Source organism: Simochromis diagramma, unplaced genomic scaffold (genome assembly GCF_900408965.1).
Source record: "Simochromis diagramma unplaced genomic scaffold, fSimDia1.1 OVJJ01000816.1, whole genome shotgun sequence".
In the NCBI taxonomy this organism is placed as follows: Eukaryota; Metazoa; Chordata; class Actinopteri; order Cichliformes; family Cichlidae; genus Simochromis; species Simochromis diagramma.
In genome coordinates this window covers 291,351-307,663 of record NW_024386908.1, presented here as the reverse complement: position 1 = coordinate 307,663, position 16,313 = coordinate 291,351, and the positions used below count along the sequence as shown (strand labels likewise).

General features: G+C 41.9%; 1 long non-coding RNA gene across 1 annotated transcript; it reads right to left on the bottom strand.

The window, feature by feature from the left end:
- Positions 1–4,944: 4,944 nt before the first annotated feature.
- On the bottom strand, positions 4,945–6,677 carry LOC120736105. Its single transcript, XR_005696413.1, has 2 exons — positions 6,095–6,677; positions 4,945–5,848 (listed from the first exon to the last, which is right to left on the bottom strand). It is a non-coding gene; the product is annotated as an uncharacterized LOC120736105 (long non-coding RNA).
- Positions 6,678–16,313: the final 9,636 nt, after the last annotated feature.

The window sequence follows — 16,313 nt, the reverse complement described above, 5'->3', positions numbered from 1 at the left end:
CCAGTACTGCAAGATGTCTAACCTGGCCAAATCTTTATAAATAAGTGTTTTAAAAACAGATTTTCTAACTCCTATTGAATAGACATACTGCTCAGCTATACTTAATTTTAACAATTCTAATAATACAGCTATTATTTCTTCATCCCAGACAGTTTTTTAGAAGGCTGTGTACCAATGAGAGATTAAAATATCACCCACGAAGTTGAATTTGATTAATAAGTTATGTTTTTAGCAGTTTGATACAGTAAAAGTAAGTTGTACAATTCTAAATAATAATACTAATACCAATAATAAAGTTTCCAATATAACTATATACTTTTTTAAACTCCACATCCTTACAGAACACATGCGCACAGGCAGTTGATTAAGAAGGAAAGCTTGAGGGTCCTGCGCAGTATCTTAGCTGTTCCCAGGACTGCGCTCTTCTGGACAGAGATCTCCGATGTTGTTCCCAGGATCTGCTGGAGCCACTCGCCTAGCTTGGGAGTTACCGCACCTAGTGCTCTGATTACCACAAGGACCACTGTTACCTTCACCCTCCACATTTTCTCCAGCTCTTCTCTGAGTCCGTGGTATTTATCAAGCCTCTCGTGTTCCTTCTTGCTGATGTTGCTGTCATTCGGTATCACTACGTCTATCGCTATGGCCGTCTTCCTCTGCTTGTCCACCACTTGGTTGGCCATCAACAGTTTATTCGTCTGCATCCAGAAGTCCCACATGATCTTAGCTCGGCCATTGTCTACCAGAATAGGGGGCATCTCCCATTTTGACCTCGGGACTTCCAGGTTATACTCGGCACAGATGTTCCTGTACACTATGCCGGCCACTTGGTTATGGCGTTCCATGTATGCCCTGCCTGCTAGCATCTTGCACCCTGCAGTTATGTGCTGGATTGTCTCTGGGGCATCTTTACACAGCCTGCACCTGGGGTCTTGCCTGGTGTGATAGACCCCAGCCTCCGTGGATCTAGTGTTCAGTGCTTGTTCCTGTGCTGCCATGATTAGTGCCTCTGTGCTGTCTTTCAGTCCAGCTTTGTCCAGCCACTGGTAGGATTTCTTCTCTCATCCACCTCCGCTATCTGCCGGTGGTACCAAGGCTGGACTGGGACAAAAAAATCGGCCCGGGCATTTTGACTAGAGACCGGCCCACCATTGAAAATGTGACGTCATTCAGGAGTAAAACCGCAAAGGATTCTGGGAACTTGTGGCAAGAGGTACTAGCGCACGCAGGCTTTCAATTGAACTCAGTTACACAACGATAAAAAGAAACCCAAAAAATGGCAAGAAGCTGTTGTATTATTAACTGCAATAGCCGGTCGCATGACAGCCACGGGAAGCCGACGGGTAAAGAGATCGGGTTTTTTTTTTTTATCGGATTACGTCGTTGAAGAGAAATTTTTTGAGCCATGTTTCCGAAGTAAGAGCCGACGGATGGTCTGGATATACCAAATATAACGTCTCAGAACACTCCAGCTCACATGTTGGTCTGCTCCAAGCATTCCCACAAAGGTCAGTCTGCTGTTGTAGTTAATGCGTCATTTTTCTTAACATAATTGGTGATATAGGTTACAAGCAAGTCTGGCGCTGAACAGAAATTGTCGCGCTATGCTCCTTTGTTTATTGTGCATAAATAGTGAATTGTCCTGACACAATATTGCGTTTCGCTTCTGTTATTACCATGGTACATTGACAAAAACATATACTTTTATTCACAGGATAAAACAGTTGTTTTGTATCACTAATTGTCCAGTGCGATTACATACAATATTATTGTCACTGCTACATTTCTGTAATGCTACCAGAAATTATTTCCACTACTAATTAATTACTGTTGAGCTCAAAGGTCCTATTAATAAATGGTTAACGAATGTGTATTTATGACGACGATTTGTGAGACTGGTAAACTTACCTTTGTTCGTACGATGGTCTTTCGTTCTACACAGTGCATTTCAGGTCCTGCACCCATCCGTCGGTAAACTGTACCTGGGCTTGTTGCAGTGACCTGAAGTTACTAAACTTCATGAGTGTATGCACTCACTCCAAGAACCGTATAATTATAAATCTAAGCGTGGTGAAAGTTGGGCAGCACGCTAACGTCTTTTGTCCACTCTGTGTGCTCTAAGGGTCTGACCCTTTCACTCCTTTGATTTTTTTCCTCGTATCTTTTCTTTGTCTTTTCGTCGAGTCTGTCTTTGTACGGACCGGCATTGTTCTCTTTTTGTTTTGTACATTCCTTTTTTGTGCGGCAAAGAAAAAACAAGAAGGTATTGGAACCAGAGAATGAATGTTTTGCGGTGCTGCAAATGCTTGCATTTGATGCGGTACTTGGATTGTTTTGCCACGAGTTCCCGGCATGCAATGCGCGAAAATCACGTGATTGCTAAACAAGGGGGAGGGTGCATCCGGCCTCCTCGGCTGTAATTGGTCCAGCCCAGAGTCGATCATGACCAATTGGCCAATCCAACACCTTTCATTAAGTGTGCCTATGCCAAAAGGCACACTTATTACTATTGCTCGGATTTATTATTGTGTGGATGCCTATTCAGGCATCCACACAATTGAGATCCTGTTTCTCTTTATTCTTTATTCCACTATTTTATTCTAGTTGCTTCCGTACACTTTTTGGCACTTAACTACTCCCTCAGTTTTCAGCCGATTTTCTCCGTTCAAACTCTAAACTGTTCTGCTCTTTCTGCTAATGTGCGCTATGACTTTTGGTGTTTATTACTATTATACTTTTTAAAATATTACACTTTTTTCCTTTAATTTGTCCCATTGAAATGAATGGGAAACTTCCACAATTCTGCTAAAACTTTCTTGTCTTTGAAACTTAACTACTGCCTCATACTTTCACCTAGAAACTCCATTCAAACTATAAAACGTTCTCAAATGACTGGGCTATTCCTGTGTGATTCAGCTTTTTCAGATCTTCTACCGTTTTCATCTTATCTCTCTTTAAGTCTTCAGTGGCAAAATTGTGATTTTTCAGAAAATACATGCGTTGCTATGGTTGCTATGCAATTAACTCAGAGGGGACAGTGAAACTGTGTGAATTTTCTCTTCCTGTCCAAATAACTTCTTGCTACTCGCTCAATTTCCACTCAAGCCCCACAAATTATACATCAAAACGTAGGTATTTTTGCTGGCTTTCAGAAAATGTCACTATCATTGTTGTGGGACTCATAGATATTTTGCAAATCTCCTCAGAGTAACACAAAGTCAGAAAACTCTCCATATAAAGTCAATGGAGAGTTTGTTCAGAATCACCGCTGGATTTCTCTAATGAGAGGCATTTTCAAATCGTCATATCTCCTTAACGAAGCAAAGTTAAGACATGAGGCTTGTCCCCGTATATCTTCAGACACTCCTGACGCTCACAATTCAAGAATTTCTTTCTCACCTATTACCGTTCTGAAATGAGTTGGACTTGTTTGAGGGTAGGAAATTTGTCCCTCGCTCAGATTTCATCAGATTTCAAATTCTGGAAATGAACCACTTTTTTCTCTCGTCATATCTTTTTGATGGATTTCCACAGAGCTCTGAAAATTTCCATGACTGTTCACCAAATCCTGCTGTTTCTTACGGTGAAAGAATGATCTTGATGCTCCATATAGATTTAGAGTTACCAAAGGTTGTTTGAGCGCAAGTCAAGGCAGTTTTTGCTTCGCCTCTACTCAGTTACAGTGTATTACAAGTCATATATCTTTAATAATTTATGTTTTATCTCTGAATTATGAAGACCTGAAGATTCCCCCATCTCTTCTGAATAAAACGATGCCTTAATGACCGTTCTAGCCTCTACGGTTAGGAAATTATGGCCATTTGTTCGAGAGGAATCCTGAATGTCAGAAATACACTGAAGAAAACTCACCTCTCTCTGTGTCTGCGTGTGTAAGGGCTGACTACAGCAGGTGCAGCTAATTCAACTGACCTACATATACCAAGCCCAGACTCTCCACAGCTCCTGTTCCCCTTACTCTCTGTGTATGTGTGTCTGTGTATCAATATTTCTCCTATGTTTAAGTATTACTCCTCAATCATAGTATTTCTGCTAAAGCAAAGTACTTCTACTACATCTTAGTACTTCTGCTAAATCATAGTATTTCTGCCAATTCATAGTATTTTTGCAAAATCATGGTATTTCTGCAAAATAGAATAGAATAGAATAGAATAGAATTTAACTTTATTGTCATTGCACATGCACAGGTACAGGGCAACGAAATGCAGTTTGCATCCATCCAGAAGTGCTTTAGTGATATAGATATATTACAATATATATTAGCAATAATATAGATATGTGAGTATATTACAGAAATCATGGTTTTGAGGCCAAATCATAATATTTCTGTTATTTTATAATATATGTGCTGAATATATTATATGTGCCAAATCATAGTATTTATCCCAAATTATAGTATTTATGCCAAATTACAGTATTTCTGCTAAAAAGCAGAAATAGTCCTTTTTAGCAGGATTTTCTGCCAAAAGATAGTATTTATGTTAAAACATAGTATTTCTGCTAAATCAGAGTATTCCTGCCAAATCATAGTATTTGTACTGAAACATTGTACTTCTGCCCAATCATAGTATTTGTACTAAATGATAGTACTTGTGCCAAATCATAGTATTTGTGCCAAAGCATCGTATTTGTATGGAGTCATAGTATTTCTTCTAAATCATGGTATTTCAATCAAATCTCAGTAGTTGTTGTTAAAATGCAGTATTATTGCCAAATCATAGTATTTGTACCCAATCATAGTATTTTTGCCAAATCGTGATATTTTTGCCCAATTAATAATTCTGTTATGTTGTAGTATTACTACTAAGTCGTAGAATATCTGTTATGTTATAGAGTATCTGCGGAATATAGTATGTGTGCCAAATCGTAGTATTTATACCAAATCACAGTATTTCTGCTAAAACATAGTATTTCTGCCATATTGTGGTATTTGTGCAAGAACATTGAACTGTTATGTTATAGTATTACTACTAAGTCATAGTATTTCTGCGTTGTTATAGTATTTGTGCTAAAACGTAGTATCTCTGCCAAGTCATAGAATTACTGCAATTTCATAGTTTTTTTTAGGAAATCTGTTATGTTATAGTATTACTACTCAGTCATAGTATTTCTGCCAAATCATAGTATTTGTGTGAATTTGTATAGCTGTAATATCACTGTGTTATGTAGTGGCTTAGTAGGGGCTGTTTACAGTGTAAATAGGTCATCTCTTGTGTTGGAGTGCCCTCTTGTGGCGCCTTTTGGGTAGTGCCTTAGTAAACTCCAAAAATGAAGCCGTTTCTTCTCTCGTCATATCTCCGCGACAGAGATACAAAGAGCTATGTAAATCGCAGTCAAAGTACACCAAAGTCCGCTGATTCACCCAGTGCAAGAATTATGCTTCTATCCCACCTAGTTTTTGAGTTACACGACGTTTTGTAACTCAAAAAAACGGCGTTTTTCACCGCTCACCGCGATCAAATTCTGACTGCTGATCACCCTGGTTTTTAAGGCGCCCCGCTCCCTTTTCAGGTGGCGCGATTGATAATGACACGGCTCTTCAGACCAAAGGTCCTGGGTTCGATTCCACCTTGGTCAACATGTTTTTTTTAACTACAAATTTATACACTATCACAGACCGGTAATTCATATTGATAATGTATTACATTTCTGCAAAGTTTTATGATTTTACCAGCTTTTCTAATATGGACCTCAGATTCTTGTTAACAGTATGTGGCAGAAATACATACAAGTACACAGCCTGATGAAGCAGACAGAAGCAGTACCTCTGATTGGTTCGGCATTTTCACCTCTTATCAGCACAAATCTCACCCTCTTCTGCTGTTTTCACCTCTTTTCTGCTAATTTGAGCTTCTGTTCCACAGTGCACTCAGCCTCTTCTGCTGTTTTCATTAGAATTTTAAGCTTTTCCACCTTTTTTCAGTTACGTGAGAACCAGTTTGGCTCAATGAGTAGCTGAAAAATATCAGCCTCTTCTGCTGTTTTAGCAGGATTTCAGAGTTCAGCTTTTTCACTTGTTTTAAGCACAAATTTCAGTTTCTTTACCTCACTTCACAACAAAGTTCTTCCTCTTCACCTCTTTTCTGCTAATTTGAGCTTCTGCTCCACAGTGCACATTTTCCCTCTCATCATATCTTTGCTTGTGACCAGAACTCATTTGGTTCAGAGGGTAGGGCAGCTGCCGTGAGACCTGGTGGCAGAGGTTCGAATCCTACCTGTGACAGTTGCTACACATGTTCCCTGCTTGCATGCGCTCTGCTTTCTTGACACTCTCCAGTGTGTCATTACACATACAGTCATCTTGAGCAAGCACTTCTGCTTCTACACTTCTTTTCAGCTAATCTTTTTGCTTCTTTACCTCTTTTCAGCAGAACTTCTTCTGATTCACCTCTTTTCTGCCAAATGTTTAGCCTTTTCACCTCTTATCAGCACAATTCTAAGCAGCTTCTGCTGATTTCACCAGAATTGTCAGTCTCTTCACCTCTTCTCTATGCGAATGAATTTGGTGCAGTGCGGTGAGTCGCTGCCTTTGGACCAGAAGGGCCAGGTTCGAATCCTGCTCAAGGCAATGTTTTTTGTTTTTTCTGCTTTTTTTCAGCAGACATCTTCAACGTTAAGGCATCCACACAGCATTTTCGCAGGAAATGCAAATTTTTCTAGTTATTATTATTTTCCTTTTTCAGCCTGAAATTTTCGCGCGTAACTCATCCCACAGTTTTGACACAAGCTTCATATATGTTATATCATTTTGTGCGGCTGGATCAGGAATGGTGTGCTATGACTTTTGGTGTTTGTTACTTCTATAGTTTTTTAAATATGAATATTTTAATGCAAGTTTTTGCCCATTGGAATGAATGGGAACGAATGAAAGTGAAACTTAACTTACTTTGTGGTGTGTTTGCTCACTCACTTAATTTGTGGTGTGTTGGCTCACTCTAGTGGTATGTCCCCGTATTTGGATACTTTGAAACTTAGCAAACTCCATATCCCAGAGTCAAACAATGGCGTCTGCCACTTGGTTTAACATATTCCTCTTATTCGTGTTTCTAGGTCACAAAGTAAACTTTTAAGATATTTTCAGGTGAGAATGTAGGTGTGTAAACGTTAAATATCTGCTCGTTTTGTCAAAACATCCCATATTAGCAAGAGATTTCTCACGATGTTGCTTCTAGCCGGCTAGCTAGCCGCCGGCTAGCGACCCTTCGCTAAAAAACACCTTTTCAGTAAGGCGTCTCTCCTTTCAACCACGATCGCTCGCCGCCGATCGACCGGTGGTGGCTAACGATAACTCGTACTGCGTGCTAGCTAGCACGACGGAGTTTCTATACAGCTGTGGGCGCTGTTACTTGTAGTATCAGCTAAATGTTAAACGGTAGGAACGTTTCTGCTGGGTTGTTGTTCAGAATCAGAATCAGAATCAGAATGGGGTTTATTGCCAGATGTTGAGGTTTACAACATTAGGAAATTGCTGCGGTGCTTCAGTGCAAACAATAAGAATTAAAGTGCTATGTAGAAAGAAAGATATGTGCATGAGATATACATGAGATATATACATGAGAATAAGACTTATGAGTGCTACGTAGAAAGATATATACATGAGTGCAGGTGGTGATCGGTGCCAAACATGAAATGATGCAGTGACACAGCGTAGGGTCATGTGTTAGTGGCGGGGACAGTCATGTGGTTATTGTTCATGTGTCCAACAGCAGAGGGGAAGAAACTGTTCTTTTTTTTTTTTTTTTTTTTTTTTTTTTTTTTTCTTATGGCGAGAGGTTCTGGTGCGAATGGACCGGAGCCTCCTGCCTGAGGGGAGCAGGTCAAACAGACTGTGTCCAGGGTGAGAAGGGTTGTGGGGGGGGATGAAAAATAATACAGGACACTCATTGGAGTAATGGCGCGTCTCGTGTGTCTGTCAGTTATGCCTCCAGTCAAATAACATCCATAACCTCAAATAACGGAACATGGTGTCAGAAGACAACTGGAAACGTTAGTTGGGCATAAGTGTAAGGTTTCGGCGTCGGTGCCAGGTTAAAGGTCGGCCAGAGAGGAGCTGCGCGAAAAGAGACGTCATGAGTCAGTTTCAAGTCACCCCGCAAGCGGACGAAAATCAAGTGAACGCCCTTATCTACACTATGGGCGAGGAGGCAGAGGAAATATTGGTATCCCTGCACCTGACTCCCGAAGAGGCAAGCGATTATGAGACCGTTAAAAGGAGGTTGGATGCTCACTTCGTAGCCCGAAGAAACATCATAGCACGGTCCGAGCCACAAATTGAACGCCTGGTTGAATTGAACTACCTGGGGCCAGGTAGGGCATTAACAGGGAGAGGGGGACACAAAGATATACTTTTCTTTCTTACTCTCATATAAAATATTTAGCTTTTATTAAATAGTTATCTGAATCTTACAACCAAAGTTTGTAAAATAATACACAAGATTGGCTGTAGACCATAGGTGTCAAACTCTGGCCCGTGGGCCAAATTTGGCCCGCAGCCTAATTACATTTGGTCTGCGAAGCCATACCAAATTACTATTAGAGCTGGCCTACTGGTATTATACAGCTAATATATATATTGTTTAGTATTAAGCTTTGCTTGTTCCATATTCAGTTTTCCAGCAAAACGTGTTTGAGTCCATAAGAAAAGATTCATTCTTATATCTGGGGGAAGATTTTTTTTTTCAATAAATATTAATGTTAGCCCGCGACTTTGTTCCAGTTTTGAATTTTGGCCCACTGTGTATTTGAGTTTGACACCCCTGCTGTAGACCATTGTTAATCATTCAGAACACTGTGTAAAAATAACAAAAAACAAAAAGTGAATGCAAAAGTGCATAAATATTTATTTTACGTGTTTGATGTGTGTGGCAGGGCGTGGTCTGCAGTGCCGCTGCAGGGGAGGTGGACCCACCTCAGGGGCATCTGCAATCACGCCTCTCAGGTGTAAAGTCTGTGCTCTCTCTTTGCTTTTTGCTTTTTTGTATGTGTCGGGCTGTGAGATGAAAAGCTACAGCCAGCTGTGTGGGTACAGCAACTATATGAAAAGTGGTCCATAACGTAATGCTTCAAAGCGTGTTCATGCAAACATTGTCGGGTCTGCTTATGAACCTCTGCGCACAGCGTCTACAAATCGGGGCTGTACGAAGTCACCTCATCTTTACACAAAACCGTAAGCTGTCATCTGTGAGGTGCGAGCGGTGTTTGGTTTTATCATAGTTCATGGTGGAGAATGGCTGCTCTGCTGAGTTTTGCTCTCTGTAGCCGTTTGAATGGCAAACTATACTGATTAGCGGCGGCATAGGCACACTTAAAATTTCTTCAGAAATTTTCGCTTTCTAGTTATATATACCCTTCCTAAAAAAAAAAAAAAAAAAAAAAAAAAAAAATCCATCGGCCCATAAAAACAAAAAATCGCCAGCGGCCCACCGGGCAAATACCTGGTATGCCCAATGGCCAGTCCAGCTATGGGTGGTACATACCATGCAGGGGCCTGTCCTTCCATGATCCTTCCTCCTCTTACTCCTCTTACTTGGGTTTCTGCTGCCTGAGGTATTCAGTACACGGTTGGTTGGAGCCATCTTACTGATGTATTTTTGGATGTTCGTTGCCTTACCTCCCCTCTGATGTGGACATCGGGTCAGTTGGAGGCGCAGTCGAAAGATTGCAGCGGTCCCAGATCAGATGTACACACTGGAGCTCTTTCCCATGTTGCTGTCTGTGTTTATTGTGCTATGGTGTGTTGATATCTGTGCATTCCTGTATTATCCTTCTGTGTTACACATTTCGATGTTTTTTTCAATTCAATTCAATTCAATTCAATTTTATTTATATAGCGCCAAATCACAACATAAGTCGCCTCAAGGCGCTTCATAGATACAGAGAAAAACCCAACAATCATATGACCCCCCTATGAGCAAGCACTTTGGCGACAGTGGGAAGGAAAAACTCCCTTTTAACAGGAAGAAACCTCCGGCAGAACCAGGCTCAGGGAGGGGCGGCCATCTGCTGCGACCGGTTGGGGTGAGAGAAGGAAGACAGGATAAAGACATGCTGTGGAAGAGAGACAGAGGTTAATAACAGATATGATTCAATGCAGAAAGGTCTATTAACACATAGTGAGTGAGAAAGGTGACTGGAAAGGAAAAACTCAATGCATCATGGGAATCCCCGGCAGCCTACGTCTATTGCAGCATAACTAAGGGAGGATTCAGGGTCACCTGGTCCAGGCCCTAACTATATGCTTTAGCAAAAAGGAAAGTTTGAAGCCTAATCTTAAAAGTAGAGATAGTGTCTGTCTCCTGAATCCAAACTGGAAGCTGGTTCCACAGAAGAGGGGCCTGAAAACTGAAGGCTCTGCCTCCCATTCTACTTTTAAATACTCTAGGAACAACAAGTAGGCCTGCAGAGCGAGAGCGAAGTGCTCTAATAGGGTGATATGGTACTACAAGGTCATTAAGATAAGATGGGGCCTGATTATTTAAGACGTTGTATGTGAGGAGCAGGATTTTCCTCGCTACCTAGCCTGTGTAAATGCCGGCAAAGCCACTTTACTTTGCGCTTTTATTTTGAAGAGTACCTTAGCACTTCCTCTTTTATTGTGTCAGACTTCCTGTTCTGTTCTCGGTGAGGCGACGCAAACACGTTGCTTCGGAGTGAGTAAAAGCGTTTGTTTTTGAGGGTACTCATGCAAAACTATGTGTTTTATGTATCTGTCACATGCTATAACTTTGAAAGTTTACTCAATGTGGTTGAATTCGTTTTTTATTGTATATGCATGTCATTTGTTTGTGGTGTGGAAAGACTGGCTAAGAGATGCGCATGGAGGAGGTTGGCTAGCTGATTCAGCATGATTAGCACCCTTGGAAGCAGAAAGAGGTTGGTTAATGATTGCAAATGATTGTTTATGTATTTAAGAGACAGAAAGGTTGTTGTTAATTCATTTTATTAAATGCTGTAACATAAGTAGTTTAAAACTATTGATTTATGTCAATGTCACTATTTGAGTTAATCAAAATCATTTTCTATGGTAAAATGTGAACATTTCTGCACTTTTTACGTAAATGTTTAATGGTATTTGTTTGTGCATCTTTATAGTTTTCACGGTGCCATATTGTCGGTGGTTAAAAGAGGAGAGAATAAAGTTGCATCAGTCCAAGCTCTCTGCGTCACGAGTGGTAATTCCAAGTGGGCAGCTACAGCCTGACCTGTCTCCCCAATGTGATGTTTGTGTATTGTATGTACGGTCGGCAAGGTCTGTCATCTCGGTTGTGGGCAAAAGACCTGCAACTGACAAATAAAGGCTATCTCATCAATATCTCATCATCTCATCCTGGATATTGGCGTTGACACTCACTAGTCCCTGGCCCCCTTCCTTCCACTTAGCGTACAGCCTCAGGGTGCTGGACTTGGGGTGAAACCCTCCATGCATGGTCAGGAGCTTTCTTGTCTTGATGTCAGTGGCCTCTATCTCCTCCTTTGGCCAGCTTATTATCCCAGCCTGATCACGGGCAGGGCGTAGATGTTGATAGCCCGGATCTTGTTCTTACCGTTCAGCTGACTCCTCAGGACTTGCCTGACCCTCTGCAGGTACTTGGTGGTTGCAGCTTTCCTAGCGGCCTCTTCATGGTTCCCATTTGTCTGTGGGATCCCCAGGTACTTGTAGCTGTCCTCTAGCTCATTAACATTGCATAAACAGTCTGATTATAAAACAAAAAACACATGTGAACTGATATCACTGAAAATAAACACACAATTTACACTTAAACAGCATAAGATAGATGTTATCTTACCTTTTCAAAATGACCGCAATGCACTTTTCTGCCATCTTTCTAGACTGCTACGATGCACAGACCTAGAGGCATTGCAGAACCTTGATGCTTTCTTTTTCAGCTATTCTGTGGTAGATTTGCTGCTGTGCTTGCTCATTGTCCTGTTACAATTTTGTCCATGTGGCCTCTGTGCATTATCAAACGTGGCCAATTTGCTCTCATATGTCCAAAGGATATATCAAAAGCCATGGAGTTTTGGTGCTTCTAGACCTGTCTGCTGCTTTTGACACTGTGGACCATAAGATCCTTCTATCCCATCTAGAACATAAAGACAGACTCAAAGGCACAGTTCTGACTTGGTTTAAATCATATCAACAGCTAGAAGTTTCTCTTTACATGTGGGAGATTGTTCTTCTATAACAGCACCTCTCACTTGTGGAGTGCCTCCAGGGCACATTCTGGGCCCACTTCTTTTTTCATTGTACAGGGTGGGCCCTTTATAACTGAAACTACGGATACTGGATGCCTGTGCTGGCATTTCTTCTGCAGTGTGTGAAGAGTGGGAGAAGAGGGTTGCATTGACAATCCAACACAATGGGCAGCACATTGAACACATTTTATAAGTGGTCAGAAACTTGTAAATAACTCATGAAAGAATAAAGTTACGTTGAAAACAAGCACACCATTGTTTTTCTTGTGACATTACCAATAAGTGTCACATGGCCCTCTTCCTATTGAAAAAACAAAAGCTGTATCCAAGATGGCCGACTTCTAAATGGCCACCATGGTCACCACCCATCTTGAGGAGTTTGCCCCCTCACATATACTAATGTGCCACAAACAGGACTTTAATATCACCAACCATTCCCATGTTATTACGGTGTATCCATATAAATGGCCCACCCTGTATATGGGGTGTGTCTTTGAAAAACACAACTGTCATGGTCCTGGGTCTGGGGACCCTGTGTCTATGTGTCTTCTGATTTACGGGTATTCTTTGTTTTAGTGTTTGTCATGGTTTAGTCATTTGTCAATCAATCAATCAAGGCTTTATTTGCCACGTGCAGGTTGCCCTGCAGTGAAATAGGAACACACCCCCCCCCGACCTTACACACAAAACACAGACATCACATGGGGATATAGGTCGGAGATCGGTAGCGTTACAGAAAAAAAAACACTGAAATATACACTACAATGGGAAAGAACAAGAGGAAAAACAGAGACCTCTACTCATGCTGGGCTCCTGGGAGGACAGCATGAGAACAAGAAACAAACTCCTCTGCACAGAAAAGCACATAAATGTCCACAGCACAACATTATGGAGCACGTGACAAGCCACAGGGTCGGGTGGGGGGTGAGGAGTAATCCGTAGCAAACACAGCAGCCATCCTGCCCAGCGCTACCATTCCAGTGCGGGCTCAGACCCGCCGTGTTCCCCAGGCAACACGTTCTCACTCCCAAAGCGTAACATTTTACGCTAGGTGACCAATCGTCAACATATTACGTTTTCGGCTACCCACCACGTTCCTAAATGACGACCTCGGAAAAAAGAGGAAATATGAGAACCGTCTGGACTCCATCTACACGTGTTCGCTCTTTTTCTTCAAATCGCTTAGAAACACGCTATTTAACATCATTATAGTCCTGGTTAAGATCAGGAATAAGGTTATGGTTAGGGCTAGGGATAAGGTTAGGTTTAGGGCTGGAATACAGGGCTGGAACGTCTATTACCGCGGGAGCGTCATTGCACTGGATTCCAGCCATAACCCGCCGCGTACCATAAGAACGCCGAAGGTCTCCTTTCGCGTTCCTCAGGAACGCCGCGGGACGTGACAAAACGTCGACATGTTACGCCTCGGGAGTGAGAACGGGCTGCCCCAGGAGGGAACAAGCATCGAAGGCGTTTGGAAAGGGAGGGGGGATGGGTGTGTGCATATCAGTGTATATGTATGTGTGTGTGTGTGTCCAGAGTTCAGCTGAGACAGTGCCCTTCGCCCTGCTAGGCTAAGTAAACAGTCTTCCAGCCAATCCAGGTGGCCTTGCATGAATGGGAAGGAACAGACTAAACACAGTCGTTATCAGGGTGTTGTTGTTCAGCTCCAGCCTTGAGACCGCAGCTGGCGCCGAAAGGGTATCCGCATGAAGTGATGGTGGTTTTTACTTTAGTGCAAACAGCTCATATGAATTTCAAAGCAGTTCTAACAGTCCAACACTGGTCTCTCAATCTCCCGTTGGAGAGCCGTGAGCTTCCCCATGATGTTATCAAACTTGCACTCTGTGATGTTGTCATTCTTGTGCTCAAAGAGCCGATTCTGAGAACTCACGACCACAGTGAGCTGCTCAAAGATGTGATCCAATTTGCACTCAGAGATATTATTTTGAGTATTCATGGCAGCCGTAGCCTCTCCAAGATCTTATCCGTGCTGCACTCAATGAGCCCATTTTGAGAAACTCACGCCTCTTCCCATTGTTCCAATCCCAGTGGGCAGCCTTGTGGGGGTTTGAACAGCCGGTTCCGCTTTCTTAATTCTTCGATAAGTCAGGGCCAAGCCAGCTCCGATCAGCCAGAACCATAGTTGGACTGGCCATCGGGCATACCAGGCATTTGCCCGGTGGGCCGATGTTTTGTTGTTGTTGTCTTTTTTTCGTAACCGTGTAAACAGTGTAAGGTGGCGGATTGGACAGATGCTGGCAGGCATGTAAAAATAACTCAATTGTTTGGTAGTGGCTATGGTGGAGCTTTCACAGATACAGTAAAATTAGCAAGTGGTGGAGGCCAGCAGGTGGATGGGGGAAAGGGGAGGCGGAGGTGGAGAGACCCAAGGCGGCTTCCGGTCCAACTGTCAGGTGAAATGAGCTTCAGGTAAGAAGTTATGACCTGCAGTCTATCTGGGTCAGATATAAACCAAGTTTAGGTGGAGTTTATTTTCGTTGTGCTAACTTTTTACAGTCAGTTACAATAACTCGTACTGTGTACTAGCTAGCATGACGGAGTTTCTATACAGTTGGGTGGGTGCTATGATGTTACTGGTGAACTTTATTTTATTCATATGGTTAGTTAGTAGAGTTGGATTTGTCCTGTACTTAGGCTACAATAAAAAAAAAGACAAAAAGCTGGAGTTATTCTGTGTCTTTACGCTGTCAGCTGCCTCTTCTGCTCTCATTCTCCCCCCTCCTTCTCCTGCTGCTACTTCAATCATGAAACTGATCAATGATCAGTGGCGTTTCTGCCACAAGTCCCGTCTCTCTTGCTTGTTTATCTCCCTGCTTTGCACCAGAAAGAGGAAACTAGCGGAGGTCGCGTTAAACAGCAGCAGCGCCTTCGAACTTGATAAGCGGTTGTTAGAATTTATTTAATATTACTTTCTAGTATCAGCTGATGTTTGTTGGAGCCACGGCCATAAAAGCTGCTGGTCATGATATCGGTTTGGATATGTGGTGAGAGGGAAACATGAAGATGAAACCAGGAGATGTCCTTACTGAATCATCAGAGCTGTGATGGAGAAACAGGTTTACCTTTTAGGTGACATGAATGAGTTGAAGGGAAGTTATGAACTGTTTCTGAGAGACAAATAACACCAGGATCCTTTTCTAAGTAGCTGAAAGCTGGTAACTGTGCAGGGACGGGTCTAGCAACGTTTTGCCAGGTAGAGCATTAACAGGGAGAGGGGGGCACAAAGAAATACTTTTCTTTCTTATTCTCATTTAAAATTTCTAGCTTTTAACAAATAATTATCCGAATCTTACAACCAAAATTTTCATCTGATGTCAAATTTATAGAAATCCATTATTGTACATAGTAAGTTTTTTTCAGGGTCCCAACATAATTTCTTCAGAAGAAAGTACTGTACATGACGCCAGTATTTTCCCACATTTTCTAGATTCTGTACCAGTACTTTGTGTAAAATGCCATCAAAAAGTCAATTAAGTTTTATTCTTTTTCAGCTGTCTTTCTGTCTCCTTTCACTTTTAAAAGGTTGCCATGTTAGAAAAAATATTTTGCCCTGCCATGCTGTTTATTGATGTGGTAAATAAATAGTTTATGAAAATATCACTAAATCTGTCATTTATTATTTTTCATATTCAGTAATGGTCATGTCTTACCTCTAGCCTTCTCTGTCTTAATTTCAGGTTTCCACCATATGTTGTAGATAGTTATAATAATAATAATGGATTGGATTTATATAGCGCTTTTCAAGGCACCCAAAGCGCTTTACAATGCCACTATTCATTCACTCTCACATTCACACACTGGTGGAGGCAAGCTACGGTTGTAGCCACAGCTGCCCTGGGGCAGACTGACAGAAGCGAGGCTGCCATATCGCGCCATCGGCCCCTCTGGCCAACACCAGTAGGCGGTAGGGTAAAGTGTCTTGCCCAAGGACACAACGATCAGGAAGTTAACTCAACCAAGCAGTCTTTGGGTTTCGGCTAAGTACTGTTTAGAATACCAGAATAGGGAGGATGGTGTACGTTTAAGTTTATTAGATTGATACATATGTACCAACAACACAGTGTACATCACTGTCA